Genomic DNA, 17,803 nt, shown 5'->3' with positions numbered 1-17,803 from the left:
ATCATCACCCAGGGGTAGCGCTTTTATGCAATATGAATCACTGACGGATGTCATAAGCACCTGCGTTGTCGGTAAATGAGACAATTTTTTCTTTTTAGATACGGTTTGTTGGTCGAAAAAAAAGTATTCATAAAAGCTTTTTGTATTGCTAAGTACGAAAAGCATTCAATGGGTCATCCTGCCGATAAACACTAATCTTCCTTTTGTTCGGGGCGTTGACCATCTGTATCCTGCTCTTTTCGGAAGGAATTTGTTTGAGTGGCCGCCCAGACATTCTTTTGTTCGGATAGTGCCGATATCATGAACTACATGGACGTTTCTTTTTTTAAAAGAGCAGAAGATGAATGGTTCGTTTAACTGCTTTCTTTTCTCCTTTTTTCAGAATAGTAGACAAAAATAATAAGAAGGGGGATAATGGGGAGAGAAAAAGTTCAAAAGTGCACCAAGATCAGCTCAAAGTACTAAGACATAACAAGCTTTTTGTTTTTCTGAAAATACAATCGATCAATGAAACCAAGGAGATATCATTCTATCTAAAGTGATATCTCCTTGATGAAAAAAATAAGACGAAAATGGTGAATAAACGCGTAGCTTATTACGTGACGATCTTGCAGAAAAGATAGCGTACATCTATCAGAACAACGATATGGATCAAATCACGTGATCAGAACAAATCACGTGATCAGGCCTTGTGCGCGCGCGTACGTGCTCGTCACAAAATTTATCCTCCCCGTCAGACTCCAACGAGAAAATCGAGTAAAGTTGAAATGATTTCCTAATTTCGGGATTTTTCCCCACGTAGCTGTATATTTTTTTCAATCTGTTATCGAAATAGGTTTATAAAGGAAATAGTGGCAGAGATTTTAGTACATAACAATTACGAAAAAGCTGAAAAACTTCATTGAATTAAACCAAACATATCTCGGCTTCTGTAGAAGCCCGTCGTAGCTAAGTGAACGACTCGCTGGGCTTCTGTGGAAGCCCGTCGCACGCAAAGGGTTAATATCATTTTGAGCATCAACAAAATATATGTTGTCAATGTGAAAAGGGTGAAATAAAAAAATATGATGGGTATAAGGAAGATAAAAAAAAAGAGAAAAATGTGAGTGAGCGAATCAAGCGAGTAAACGCACTTTTCATGATCTTTTATTAACAAAATTCTGTGAATGTCATGCATTTTCCGTAATGCGTTTTTTTAATTCTTCCTTATTTGTTTTATTAGCGAGAAATAATTTATATCAATCAATGCATAATTTCTTCCGATGTTCCGCTTTCTTTTGTTTCTCCCTTTTTGCCAGCAAAAAGATAATGGGTATATTGCTTCGTTATTTATGTTCCCTCTTTTATTTTTCAATTTCCTGTATTTTTGATTTGTCAATATATAGCCTATACATGTACATTTCTTCAATCTTAAATCTTATCTTTATCCTTTATTTCTAAATATGCAAAATAGGCTCCAGCTACAAGATAATTAAATTATTTTAAACTATTTGTTTTTTTTATGCTTTTGATAAGTGGAAGTAACGATGCCAGTGTTTGTGCTGGTGGTCGTGGTGGTGGAGGTGTACTGTTTTCCCCGTGATTTCTTGTTCTCATTCTCGACATTATCCATGCCATCTTTACCATCATCCCTATCATCATCATCATCATCATCATTTAGATTACAGGAAATTTGACGTATATTGTCGATGCTAAATGTCTTAAAGTCGAAACAAATATTTGAATAAAAATTATGTACTTTAATGGCAATAAGTCAATGGAAGGTGTTGGGGAAAGAGACAGAGGAATCTTAATCTTGATCTCAACGGAGAGAAAAGCTATTGTGCGTATCGGAACCTTTGAAAGTATTCAATTGTCAAATCAAAAGACGCACGCGTGGCCCGATTTCTATTAACATCCTGTGCTAAATTGCTCTCCTCGATAATAGGTCAGGAAGGAGTGCGGATTAGACATTCCTCATGAAAGGGAGTCTGGGCATCTATTGTTCATGACTTGGTGGCATGAACAATAAAAATGCAGTCGTTATCAGACAGGTGGCTACTTTGCTCGCTTGTGGAATGAATGAAGCCTAAAGTTTGAAAATAATTATTCAAAGACATAATATGCAATGGGGCCATTTTCTTGCCTAAAATTGCCATTATATTTTCATATTTATATTGCATTATATTATCCACACGAAAAAGAATATCCGGCATGTATTGTCCATTCCTTGGCATGTACGAGATGCATAGTTGGCCCAGATTACAGTGTGTAAATTGTCAAAATACCAGTCTTATAATGACTGTAATCACAAAATTCTAATTGCGTAATTATTCATTATATTTATCTTAATTTTGGTTACCCTGGAAGCCGGGGGGGGGGGGGGTCTATTACTTCAAAACGGCTCAACATTAACATTTTTTTAGAAAGTTTTAAAATGAGTGTTCACAAATATCAACGTTCATAATATTTTAAGCGATTCATTTGACCGACCAGGACACCCAGTTTTTGTACTGCTGTAAAAAGTAATTGTAGTTTCATAGTAGTAGTAGTAGTTTTGTTACTTTCATTATAATTATCGTTTATCATTAAAGCACAAAATCTATGCAAAGATATAAAAGTAAAATAAAAGTGAAAAAAAAAACACGATATGAAAAAGAAAGGAGAGAGAGTCCAGAGATTACGAGAGATGGATATAGATGGAATGAGAGAGAGAGAGAGAGAGATGTGAGATCAGTTAGTTACGTAATAATGATAACGTATGAATATTATGCTAGAATTATGTTTTGTAATAAATACATTTAATTTTGTATTCAACCTTGGTCACCACAAAAAGGGCTAAAAATCAACATAAACATTTCCACCTGACCTCACATTACAGAACAAATAGGCCTATTTTCTTTTTGAAAATTTGTATTGAATTTTTAGTTTGCAACTGATCTGCATTTCCTCTTCTTGATTCACGAAAAATAAACATTTTTTCTTAGTTCTGTGTACTTTGCCAAGAACGCCCATATTATTTTGTGGGATTTTACACCCCAAACCTGTTAGTATTGAATCTGTCCGATCCCTCTTTATCTATATTTCAATATATCATCTTTAGTTTTCTATATTTTGTCTCCTTCTGACTGGCAATAACTTTGTTACAGTACGAAAGCCCGTATAGTATGTACGACGAATCGACCCTGACAAAATATGACTAAACTTTACACTGATTCATGCTTTAGAACGATAGTTGAGTGGGTCGCAAATGTTTTTTGCCGACACTGGATATAAATCGCCTACATTATCCAAAACAGTATATAGTTGTGTGTATCGCACACCACAAATCGTATCCAGGTTACGATTTTTCTAAAACATGTTTTTCATTACGACAATATTGACAAGAATTGAAATGACATAAAATTCACACTGCGCTAATAATTTTGTTTCCCCCATAGCGGTTGTTTCGGAATACCGCGCATTCTGAAAAATTACAGGGTCTTGTTTTGAAGACTACATGAATGTAAGGGTACGGTTGGCTGCACTGTAAAGATACATGGCTCTAATATTATTGTGTGTGTTTGCGTGGGGATCGCAGCTGTGCTGTGATTGGTCACTTGATCGACGACAATGCCCTTTTTTGGAAAGGGCGGTTTCAATTTCGTGTGTATAAACCCTCTCACATTTCAGAGGAAATAACTTGAATAGCAAAATAGTATTTCATTAAAGAGAGCATTATTTTTCATATTTCTGTTTGTTCAATTTCATCAATAGATACGTCATTTGAAAGGGTAAACATTGAACTTTCATTTTATCTTCTTAATTTGTTGGTATCTCTTCAATTACTCAGGTTATTTACTCTTTGAAATGTTCATGAAATCATAATTTTCTAGGTTTTACTTATTGAAAAAAACGATGTAAAATATTTCATCTTTTCTCAATTTTTCCGATTGCAAATATGAAAGGTCATAATATGATCATAAAGTCCATGAACCATGCATCATTTCTTATGTAGAAGGTTTCATTATACAACGTTCGGGTAAAGAGTTATGACCGTTTTAAAATCGGTCTCTGCTTACGTTTCGGTCAATTTAGGATTCCCTCGAATATCCCTGGCACTAGAGGGGTATTGGGCATGGCATAGTAAGAGTTAAGCAATTGCCCCCCCCCCTCAGACTAACAACAACAACAAATCATTCACAGAGAACAAGAGTTAGGTCAGTCATCCCATTGCCGTACGCAGCCGTGGGGAGGGGGGAAGAGGGATGATTAACCCCCCTCCCTCAAAAAATAAAAAAAAATACAGAAACTATTCACAAAATTAACCGTAAGTGTGCGCAAAATCCTTAAATTTCACTTTTAATTAGAAAATTCCAAAGCGCCCCAATGGCAAGGTCGGTTACTTTGCTCCCTCGCTTTTAAGTTTCATCGAAAAGATTTACACAACCCCCGGAAAAAATGCTTACGGCCATGACCATTCCCCAACCATAAACACCAATCGACACCCATGATACTGCTCACAGAACCAAAGAACCATGAAACGAACGTGCATGCAAGCGACACCTCTCGATGTTGACATATACACAGAGCCGTATGAATAGATCAATAATATACATTAAAAGTTTCAATGGCGCATATAACCAAATACAAATGCAATATTCTTCTGAATTGTACTTACTTGTGATACTAGTCATGATTTTCTGGTTGAAATGATGAAGAGTGAGGTATATCCCGGTCCTTCGCTGTGGTTGGTTCACAATTGTGTATGCCAAGTGAAGTAAGTGTACTGATTATGCTCCTCTTCCAAAGTACGCCGGGCAACAACAAACAAACATGATTTGATTTGATTTAGACACACATTAATATTCATTGACTCTGTGTAAACCATCTACGAGTCTTTATATCAAACTCAGTTCTCTATGGCAAAGATCAGACATGGCCTATTGATAAAAGCTCATATCGTATATTTGGCCTTATGGGTTTCAGGTCAACTTTTGGTCTATTGAAGGAACTATAGTAAGAAATGATGAATTATGGAAGAGCGTACAAACATTTGGAAATCCCCAAATCGGTTTTCACATAATATACATACTTGATTAGCAACCGTCAATAACACGAATAACCTGACGACGTGCTATCAATCGTGATTCATATTGCAGAGGGAAGATGGTTATCATTATTCGCATGAATAAGCCGAATGACTGTTGTTCTAAAAAAATATATACAGTTTTTAGACTTTGCCTCGTCTGAATACACACGACACCCTCCATTATCATTATTATACTGATGTTTGTAAGAGAGGTTTACATATAATTGTATGACATGTATGAGTTAGAAGTCCATACCACATTGAGTCGTATTAAAATCTCGGTCAAGTAGGCCTACCCATGATTGGTCTACTGAGATTCACAGGTACCTAATTGACTTTGTGCATGATCCCCTTCGAGAACATAAAAAAAAAATGGTTTATTACCAGCAATGATATGTGAACTACACAATCAAAGTGATATATTTGTTTCTAAGTTCCCAAAGCATCACAAGGATAAAAATGATTTTAAGACAAAACGTTGTCTCTCTCAAGGCTAGAAAAGTTTGATAACACCCATTTTTTCCTATACATGCATGGATATATTCATTCCAATCATTTACTGTCCATGTAATAAATATCATCATTTGAGCTCAGCTACCAGCATAGTCCAGGATAGGCCCCATAGACAAGGGGTCGAACCTTGTTTTTTTAGATATACAATGTTTTTTGATGGTTTCTTGTCAATTCGAGGGTGCTGATTCCGAATCTGAATGATGCCACTCTTGTAACCTTGAGCATTTTCCGCAAATTGGCAAAATCCAATATGGCCGCCAAAATATGCAAATTACCCATGAAAATCATAAAATTGCCAACACATTAGCTATAAAATGCATGTAGTTGTTGTGCAGAAGTGAAATACCAATTGGAAAAGCGATATTTGGCAAAATATTTATTTTATTGATATTCAAAATGGCCGCCATAACCCCTGCATACTTTATTATTTAGAATGTGAATGGGGAATTTTTTTTTTCAAACAAGAGCACTATTATTGCATGTGATTGTGACCTGTGAGTGGACTACTGTCTGAAAACATGACTATTAACAAAACTATGTCATTTGTATACTATCTAATGTGATAAATGCTGTATTATGATATTCAAAATGGCTGTCATAGACCTCTTATACTGTGTACAATATATAAAAGGGGACAAATAATTTTCACAACCTTTGAATTTGTTTGACTTTAAAATGCCAATAACTGCGAAATATTGGTGTAACACTGTCTGACATAAGGATTTCTAACGAAACATATCATTTCCCTTGCAATTTCGGTAATTATGCTGCATGTTGACATTCAAAATGGCTGCCATAGGCCCTATCTGTATTATGAACAAAGCGAATGAAGAAACTAATTTTCACAAGAGTAAAAACAATAAAATGAATGTAATTGTAATCTATACGAGTGAAATATTGTCTAAACACATGATTTCTGGCGAAACATATCATTTCATTTTTCATGCATGAGATAAATGCTGTATTGTAAAATTCAAAATGGCCCCTATAGGCCCTTACAGTATTATCTACAATGTAAATGGGGACAAATACTTCTGAAAGAATTAGGATTTGCCTGACTATGAAATCCATATAATTCTGTTGTATAAGGAAAATATTGTTTGAAAACGTGATTCTTTTAATGAAATATAACATTTCCTCTCCCATAGGTGATAAATACTGTATTTTGACTTTCAAAACGGCCGCACAAGCCCCTACAAATTCTGTAACATGCGTATAGGGAAACTAATCATCACCAGAATGAGAACCAAAAACGCACGTAACTATGTGATGTATAGGTAAAATTTGGTCTTGAACATGATTTCTGACTAAATACATCACATAATGGTTGAGAAGGTAATAAAGGCCTTACTTTGAAATTCAAAATTGCTGCCATAGCCCAAAGTAACCATTCAATACGGCACAGAGTGGTGCCAAGGCCTTGAACTTTCTTCTCATTTGCATAATTTTCGAATATAGTGTGCTCACTGATGTATTAAACATCGGGATTTTCATAAAACTCATATCAAATGAACTATGCAAGGGGGTTTGTGACATATATCCATAGTTACAAATTGCATTTTTCCAATAACGTACAAAATAGCTAATCACGTTCCAAATGTTCATTCAAGCGTGAATGTTTAATTAAACGCCTTTGAATCATTGAAACATGTTAATTGGTCATGAACATAACGAAAAAGTTGAGAAAATATCATTTTCAGTTACCAAAATGGAACAATACTTGCCTATGATATTTGAAAATCGTATTTTTTGTTTTCAATAAATGTTCATTGAACCGTGAAACGAGGAATATTGTTGAAGATACTCTTCCCAAAAATAACTGTCATCATATTATATCATTTTTATTGATAAAAACGTGTAAAAAATCAAATTATAGCAAATTTGGACATGTGTTTATTCAACCGTGAAATTTAGCCAAAAAAGTTGTATCGTCTTTTAGAAAGTACTTTTTACAAGCCTTCTGACTATTTTTCATGATGAAAATGTGGAATTAGTTCCAATAAAATGGAATCAAAGTTATAATATTTGGCTTGTGACTTTCGAATAGTGACATTTTTGCCAGAAATTTATATTTCACTTTTAAAAATATATTCCACTTTATCAAAGAAATATATTTCACTTTAAAAAAATATGTTTCACTTTAAAAAAAAAATGTTTTACTTTTCAAAAAAAAAGAAATATTTCCCTTTCCCCCAAAAAAATACATTTCACTTTTCAAAAAAAATATATTTCACATTTCAAAAAAAATATATTTCACTTTTCATAAAAATATGTTTCACTTTGAAAATATATATATTTCACTTTTCAAAAAAAATATATTTCACTTTTTGAAAAATATATTTCACTTTTTGAAAAATATATTTCACTTAAAAAAAAAATATATTTCACTTTTCAAAAAAAAATATATTTCACTTAAAAAAAAAAATACATTTCACTTTTCAAAAAAAATATGTTTCACTTTTCAAAAAAAAAAATATTTCACTTTTCAAATAATATATTTCACTTTTCAAAAAAAATATATTTCACTTTTCAAAAGAATGTATTTCACTTTTCCAAAAAAATATGTTTCACTTTTTAAAAATATATATTTCACTTTTCAAAAAAAACCGAAAATACTTCTTTTCACTTTTCAAATGAAATGTTTCAGTTTGAAAAAAATATGTTCACTTTTTTCCAAAAAATATATTTCTTTTCGACAAAATAATTTCACCCGTTACATTTTAATTGTGAGAGAAAACAAATCATTTCGCATTCGTTGGATAACACATACGGCACATGGCGTGCCTTACTGCACGTGAAAATCCATTCCTCTCTCGCTTCGTATTACATTTCACTCTTGTTGCAAAATTCATTTCACTCAATTGACAAAATACGTTCCTCTTTTTGTTCGGCCGTACGGGGCGCTGTCGAACAAGCAGTGCACGCCGACCCGATCGTTCCCGGCCCCGAACGAGGGACCGCTCAGCTAGTCAGCCCCCGCCCACGGGAAACTAGCGAGCCCGCCAACTTTGTCTAATTTGCATATTGCCGACCCACGGCGTATTTGCATATACCCCCGGCTTATTTGCATATACGGATTACCGGCCGCACCGCATACCGACGCAACGGATCAATGCCCACCTATTGTTCTCGCGTTCGTGCGTACGGTCCTGGAGATTAGTATAAATAGAGTACGTTTTCAGATAAGTTTCGTCACTTGATAAAGAGTTGCAGCGGCACTCGAAAGCTCGTGAACTTGTAAGCTAGTGAACACTTTTTGCGAGAGTGATCACGAATTTCCTAGAAAGCCGGTGAACACTTTTTGCGAGAGTGATCACGAATTTCCTTGTTGACCATAGTAGATTGCGAGACAAATGAATACCCTCTAGCGATTAACAAAGATTTTGTTACTTAACTGTTAACGGATGAATAAAATATGTTTGCAGGTAATTTATTTAAAATGCGTTTCACATGCATGACATGGCGCATCATAATAAATGGGTGACACGAAAGACGGTTCTTGCAAAGACCCTAAATTTCGTGCAATTGGCCCCTGTCTAAGACCACCCAAGGGTTCATTACCATCCTGCCTGTGGGGAATCTACAGGTAGGAGTAGGACTATGGTATGCCAATGCTGTACACAGCACACAATTAAAAAAAAATCATTAAAATATCACTTTTGTGACCAAAATTACTAATTTCCATACAGTTTCAATATATTTTTCATTAATAACTTGGGCCCAGAGTGCTTGAAAACTTGAATTTTTGGCATACTTTTGTGTACGCCCTCTTTTGGTGGAAAGTGATATGGCAAGACAATTGTAGTTTTCAATCTCTATTTTTAATTAAGAAAAATATTTTAAATTTTACTTAAGAGCCAAATTATATGATGAATAGCTGTGATGGAACCCGACAGTGTCAAAAAATCAAGCATTTGTCCCAAAGAAAAAGAGAAAATAAGCCGAACATTGCCAACCTTATTTTACCACACTGTACATAACTCCTGCACAATTCTACAAGTACGATGATACACCACCCTGGTGGACTCTACTTGAACGGATGATGATGATGATGATGATGAGGGAGGAGTAACAGAGAACTCATAATCTTGTTCATAGAATGAGTGGTCTAAGACTAAAGAGTTAGGTCCTAGCCTAAGATCTAACATTAGGTCTCAGCGCAGGCTTAGATTTAGACTCTATAACTATAAGTTATAATCCAGTAGGGGCCCTACTAGATGTAAATGAGTCAGCTATACAGTATTTTATTAAAGTGACATGCAAAGCTGGTAGATCTACTTTTCTTGGGAAAAAACAACCACGTAGCCAGGAATTAATTTTGGAGGGGGCGGTTATTTTAGAGAGTTAAAGTCTACCGGGTATATATTATGCATTTAGATGTTATTAACTTTGGATATGTAATTACTATCAACATCTAGATGTTATTAATTACGTATGTGTCATTTTAAGCCATTGCCATGGCAACCAAATAACATCTTTATTTAGGACTTGAAAATTAGGGAAAATTAAAAATAAATCCGATCCTACAATGGGTTTTAATCAATTTTAGTAACTTATATATGGCAAAACAAGCTGTTACCATGGCAACAGACCAAGTGGAACTGCATGCACATATATCTTGGTGATTTTGAATATGTCGAAAATTAATAATTCAAAGCTTGAAAAATAATTTTCTGTTCATCTATTACTCCTTAGCAATGGCAACGGCCGAAAATGAAATTGATGAATTAACCTCTGCTTTACTTTTTAGCCGTAGGTCACGTGATCAAAGTAAAATGCCATTTATGTTTAATGAACATAGTATTATATCATATGAATGGTGTTTTTTTGTGAATTACATTTATAGTTGTTTCCAAAGTTTTACTGCTTCTATATTGAATTGCAATGCAGGCATGTTTGCTGCTAATTAATGCCTAAATCATACTTTCTGCTCTAAGTTATTAAAAAGGCAGTTTTTTTGTCTCACCTGCATAGTAGAGTGAGACTATAGGCGCCGCTTTTGCGGCGGCGGCGGCGTCAACACCAAATCTTAACCGAAGGTTAAGTTTTTGAAATGACAGCATAGCTTAGAAAGTATATGGACCTAATTCATGAAACTTGGCCATAAGGTTAATCAAGTATTACTGAACATCCTGCCTGAGTTTTATGTCACAAGGTCAAGGGTCAAGGGTCATTTAGGGTCAATGAACATTGGCAAAATTGGGGGTATTTGTTGAAATACCATCATAACTTTGAAAGTATATTGGTCCTTTCATAAAACTTGGATATAAGAGTAGTAAAGTATCCCTGAAATACCATCATAACTTTGAAAGTATATTGGTCCTTTCATAAAACTTGGATATAAGAGTAGTAAAGTATCCCTGAAAATCCTGTTTGTATTTCAGGTCACATGACGTTTGGCCATAATGGGGGTATTTTTTTAAATTACCATCATAACTTTCAAAGTTTAAGATAAACTGTAGTGTTTAAAATGTGGATATAGGGGTAATCAAGTTTTAGGTCACATGATCAAGGTCAAATGTCAATAAACGTAGTATTGTATCATTACATGAATGGTGTTTTTTGTGAATGATTATTTTATAGTAGTTTTCAAAGTCAGCACTGCTGCTATATTGAAAAGCGTGATGCAGGTGAGACCGCCAGAGGCATTCCACTTGCTTGATCTAAATATGTAGTTCATGCAACATAGATAACAGGTAATCAATTATAAGTGATTGTTTTGCACACGTCTTATATGATCATTGTCAAAGGTCATGTTGGGTCAATGGACATATGAATAATTTCTTTTGTGAATAATTATTCAAACGCTGTTTTAAAGTGAGCACTGCTGCTATATTGAATCGCGTAATGCAGGCGAGACAGCTAGAGGCGTTCCACTTGTTAAGCTGAATTCGTTGGCTAATCATGTAGAAAGTGTCATTGCTCAAGGGTAAATCATTTGTGTTGTTAAAAACAGAGCTCACTAGGGATGGCCCAGCTGCAGGGAACTGTGCCGCCTGGAGTGGTGCCACCTGTACAAAGTTAAATAATGGGATTTTCAATATTCTGTGCTGCTATTTTGGGAAAAAATACAATATTTTAGTGAAAACTTGCATTTTAAACACATATTTCATATCAAATTAAAACCAGTACATTCCTATTTACTGTTCATTGATTGAAAAATAAGTTTGGCAATGTCATTTATAGTGAAAACTTGCATTGTAAACACATATTTCGTATCAAATTAAAGCTAGTACATTCCTATTTACTGTTAATTGATTGAAAAATAAGTTTGGCAATGTCATTTCATGTAAAACAAAAATGTTATTTCATGTAAAACAAAAACAATATAAACAAATCATGTAAATATATATTTTAAAAATTGTCAAAATTAATGACCATAAACGTGACCCTCAATGTAGTGTACAGAAATATGATTATTAAAGGACAAGTCCACCCCAACAAAAAGTTGATTGAAAAAAAAAGGAGAAAAGTCCAACACGCAAAACACCAACAATTTCATCAAAACTGGATGTAAAATAAGAAAGTTAAAGTTATGGTCGGTATGCAAATTGGCAGACTGATTATGTCACCCACTCACTATTTTTTTTGTATTATATGAAATATGAAATATTCTAATTTTCTCCTCCTTGTCAAGTGAAACAAAGTTTTGTTTCTCACTGAACATGTGGAATTACCATTATGTTAACAGTTTATGGTTAAGTCAAGTTGGTCCTTAATGTTAATTCTGTAAAAATGGAAATATTGTATTATTCAAACAATAAAAAACAAAAGAAATAGTGAGTGATGGACATCATCGACTCTCATTTGCATATCGCTGAGTTCTGCATTTAACTGTTTTGTGAAAAATAAGCGAAAGTTAAAAATGTCATAACTTTTTTATTTTACATCCGATTTTGATGAAATTTGCAGCATTATGTTTGTGTGTTTTTCTCTATCGATTGAAATCAACAATTTTCTGGGGCGGATCATAGGGGGCCATCAGAATTATTGTGATCATAAAATGAGATTTAGAACATAAATATTACTTTTCTAGTCAAGACAATAAAACACTTATTCCGTACACATAAAGCTACTTCCTGGTGCATATTTGCAAATTCCTTTTTTCAGAAAATATATACCCCTACTATCATAGTGTGTATAAATGTTCTCCTAACTTCGATCATTGGGGAATAAAAAGCTATTGCAAACTAAAATAACAATTCTATCGTTCATATAAACTGAAATTCAGTGAAGAATCTACAATTTGAGTTGAGGCATGAAAGGTAATTTCTTTGTTGAAAAATGTTTTTCTCCTTTTTTGCAGGAGTTTTCTACAAGGACATTGTCCTCCTGGACTTTGGGGCATTGACGAGCCCAAGCAAAATACAGGCCCTGAATAATGGGAAGGCCTGTTGCTTGGTGCAACTCAACAGGCATGCAGCAGAGGATGAGCTGGAAAACATAATAGAAACAGCATTTGATAGCCAATTAATGGCTCTCAACAAACCTAGGTATGTTATGCGTAAATGGTTTCATTCTTGGATTCTGACTGCTGTACATCATGAAACTTGTACATAAGAGTAATCTAGTACCATTACACATCCTGTGCGAATTTCAGGTCACATGATCAAGGTCAAAGGTCAATGAACTTCGGCCATGTGGGGGTATCTGTTTTATTACCATCATAACTGGAAGTTTATTGATCTGATTCATGAAACTTGTACATAAGAGAAACCAAGTATTACTGACCATCTTGTGTGAGTTTCATGTCACATGACCTTTCAACGTTTATAGATAAAGTGTATAAAATGTAGATATAGGGGTAATCAAGTATCACTGATAAGTTTTAGGTCACATGATCAAGGTCAAATGTCAATGAACGTAGTATTGTATCATTATATATGAATGGTGTTTTTTGAATAATTATTTTATAGTAGTTTTCAAAGTCAGCACTGCTGCTATATTGAATCGCGTGATGCAGGTGAGACCGCCAGTGGCATTCCACTTGTTTGATTAAAATATGTAGTTCATGCAACATAGATAACAGGTAATCAATTATAAGTGATTGTTTTGCACACGTCTTATATGATCATTGTCAAAGGTCATGTTGGGTCAATGGACATACATGTTTGAATAATTTCTTTTGTGAATAATTATTCAATAGCTGATTTCAAAGTGAGCACTGCTGCTATATTGAATCGCGTAATGCAGGCGAGACAGCCAAATGCGTTCCACTAGTTAAGCTGAATTCATTGGCTAATCATGTACATGTAGAAAGTGTCATCAATTATAAGTGATTGTTTTGCACACGTCTTATATGATCATTGTCAAAGGTCATGTTGGGTCAATAGACATATGAATAATTTCTTTTGTGAATAATTATTCAAACGCTGTTTTAAAGTGAGCACTGCTGCTATATTGAATCGCGTAATGCAGGCGAGACAGCTAGAGGCGTTCCACTTGTTAAGCTGAATTCGTTGGCTAATCATGTAGAAAGTGTCATTGCTCAAGGGTAAATAACTTGTGTTGTTAAAAACAGAGCTCACCAGGGATGGTTCACTGCGCCGCCTGAGACCACCAGAGGCATTCTTCTTGTTTAAATGACAGTGTAACTTAGAAAGTGTTCAGGAAACTTGGATATAAGATTAATCAAGTATCATTGAATATTCTGCCTGAGTTTAAGTCACATGACCAAGGTCAAAGGTAATTTAGGGTCAATTAACTTGGCCAAGTTTTGGGTATCTGTTGAATTGCCATCATAACTTTGAATGTAATATGGATCTGATTCCTGACACTTGGACATAAGAGTGATCGAGTGTCATTGAACATCCTGTGCGAATTTCAGGACACATGACCAAGGTCAAAGGTCAATGAACTTTGGCCATGTTGGGGGTATTGTTGAATAACCATCATAACTCTGAAAGTGTATGGAACTAGTTCATAAAACTTGGACATAGTAGTAATCAAGTATCCAATTATCACTGAACATCTCACGTGAGTTTCAGGTCAAAGGTCATTGAACTTTAGCCATTTCAGAGGTAATTATTAGATTGCTGTCATGACTTTCAAAGTTTATAGATCAATGAACTTTGAAAGTTTATGGATCTGATTCATGACACTCGGACATAAGAGTGATCGTCAATGGAAGTGCCCCCCCCCCCCCCCGGCATGAAACGAACGCGCATGCAAACAACACCTCTCGACATTAACACATACACCATGTACAATGAGCAGTATGAATTTATCAATAATATACATTAAAAGTTTCAATGGCGCATAACCAAACACAAATGCAATATTCTTCTGAATTGTACTTACTGGTGATACTAGACATGATTTTCTGGTTGAAATGCTGAAGAGTGAAGTAAATCCCAGTCCTTCGCTGTGGCTGGTTCACAATTGCACGTGCCAAGTGAAGTAGGTACACTGATCAGCTGATTGTGCTCATCTCACATTCTCCCAAAGTACGCCGAGTAACAACAAACAAACATGATTTGATTTAGACAAACATTCGTAAATATTTCTTGGCTCTGTAACCATCAACGAATCTTTATATCAAACTCAATTCTCTATGGCAAAGATCAGACCTGGTCTATTGATAAAAGCTCATATCGTATATTAGGCCCTATGGGTTTCCAGTCAACTTTTGCTCTATTGAAGGAACTGTAAGTAAGAAATGATCAATTATGGAAGAGCCTACACACATTTGGAAATCCCCAAATCGGTTTTCACATAACAATTGTGTACTTGATTAGCAACCGTCAATAACACGAATGACGACGCGCTACCAATTATGATTCATATCACAGAGGGCAGACGGGTTATCATTATTTGCATTAATAAACGGAATGACCGTTGTTCTCAAACATGATTTTTTTTAGACTTTGCCTTATTCTGCATACACATGGCAACCTCTATTCTCATTTTTATAGTGATGTCTATAAGAGAGGTTTTCATAGAACTGCATTTATGCGTTAGAAGGGCGTACCAAATTGAGTGGTATTAAAATCTCGGTCAAGTAGGCCTACCCATGATTGGCCTACTGAGATTCACAGGTGCCTAATTGATTTTGTGCATGATCCCCTTCGACAACTTTGTAATTGAACAAAAAAAGGTTTATTACCAGCAATGATATGTGAAGTACACAATCAAAGTGATATATATTTTTTTCTAAGTTCCCTAAGCATCACAAGGATAAAAATGACTTTAAGACAAAACGTTGTCTCTCTCAAGGCTAGAAAAGTTTGATAACACCCATGCTATCCTATACATGCATGGATATATTTATTCCAATCATTTACTGTCCATGTAATAAATATCATCATTTGAGCTCAGCTACCAGCACTTAATTCCCATGCATTCAGAAAAATAGAGACTTCAGATTTCAGAAGGGACATCAATGTATAAAGCATAACAATTTGAAATTTCGACTTTTTCCAGAGTGACTTGCTTGAGTTTCAACATGACATAATCTTTTTAACATCATCATTCAAATTTTACTGAGTTATGCACGTTTCTTTATTAGCGCATGGTTTTGTGTGTTTCTTTTTATGGCCTTTTCACACGAGAATCTTGAATCATTATTGTAGTGATGATTGCTATTGTAATCGTGACTGTGATTAGCGTTCGTGATTCTAATCATGTTCTCGTTTTGTTTCACACGTGCTAAATGTTCGTCATTAGCCTTATTTTTCACTGGAAGCCTCATTCAAATTACCATTTTGCATGTTTTGTGTACCGGGTGAAAGGGCGGATTGTTTCATTAAGATATCAGATAAAAATCTACTCTGGTGATATATTACGTGGTAATGTGCCGCTGATTCGTAGAGAATACGTATTATTTACACTTAAAATTGGCATTTAAAGCACGTCTATCCTCCCTTTCACACGGTAAATAAATCGTAATTTGAATGATGATGATTCCAGTGTAAAATAAGGCTACTGACGAATATTTAGCACGTGTGAAACCAAACTGGAGCATGGTTAGAATCACAAACGCTAATCAAAGTCACGATTAACAATAGCAGTCATCGTTACAATGATGATTCGAAATTCGCGTGTGAAAAGGCCCTTAGACAATTACATTTGCGTTATCAGTGCGAAGGTCTTCCCTATGATAATCATGAAGTTCCTCAATTCTCTACTGAGAATATTGCATTCAAAAGCGCTGCTCTTATTGAATGGCTTATACAAATAAAAATAGAACATTATAACTGGAGCACGGCATTGTTGTCTGAAAAAAAAAATTGTGTGGGAAAAAAAAATATATCTGGCATGAAATCGCTTCCAACAAAGCGCAAATGACAGATAATGGGACATATCAAGCGTGCAAAATTCAATGCAATTCTTTATCAAAGACACAAACGGGGAACAAGAAAAAATATATCTATTGATTACAATGACGCTTTTCTAAAGCGTATTCGATGATCTAAAAAAAGTATCCCCAGAACCCTTACCCCTATCCTCCCCCCCCCCCTTATCACGTTCCTCTAGCATTAGAGAGTAAAAATGCCCACTTAATCAAAATCATGGCTGGGAGAACTTTGCCGGAAAAGTTGTGAACCAGAACAATAGTTACGTCCTAAGTCTCGGAGTTGACGAAACAAATGAAACATGTCATTCGTCCAGATTCTAGGATACAATTGTGCTTTGAATCACCAATTTTCGTCGATAAACCTTTTTGCTGCTCTTTGTCTCGAATTGCGCTTGGCAAATGTCTTTCCTCCTTAAATAATGTGTTACCTACTATAAGAAAGCTCCATATTTTCCGATTTTGCTGTCCCAACAAAAATATTGGCTTCCTGTTAACCTCAGATCAACTGGCTTTACCAGAAAGAGCCCAGATTCGTCTTAAAGGTTTTCAGTTGCTGATCCTCGTGTTTCATCTTAAATGCCATGGGCAGAGCAATATGGCTGCGGATGGCACAATTAAGTCTCTCAGTAGGTGTTTAATGTATCATTATATTCAAAGATGCAAAAAAGTAAAGTATACAGGCATGGTTTATTCGACCGTTATGCATGTAATAAACTTTGGAATTGTTTCTTGGTTTCTTGTCTATAGTGTCCCTATCTGGACCTTTTTTTCAAATGTAAAAATAAACAGGGCGAGCACTTGTATTCGGATTTGGTAATAAGATAATGCAAATCTAAAGACAAAGATCGTTTAGTCTACGTGTATTTCATGCTTTGGAAGATATTTGAATAATAACAACTACACGCTTTTGTATTATCTTACATGGAATGTAAATATTTGATTTA

Source organism: Lytechinus pictus, chromosome 8, assembly GCF_037042905.1.
Source record: "Lytechinus pictus isolate F3 Inbred chromosome 8, Lp3.0, whole genome shotgun sequence".
NCBI classification, from domain to species: Eukaryota; Metazoa; Echinodermata; class Echinoidea; order Temnopleuroida; family Toxopneustidae; genus Lytechinus; species Lytechinus pictus.
This window is presented reverse-complemented; position numbering follows the sequence as displayed.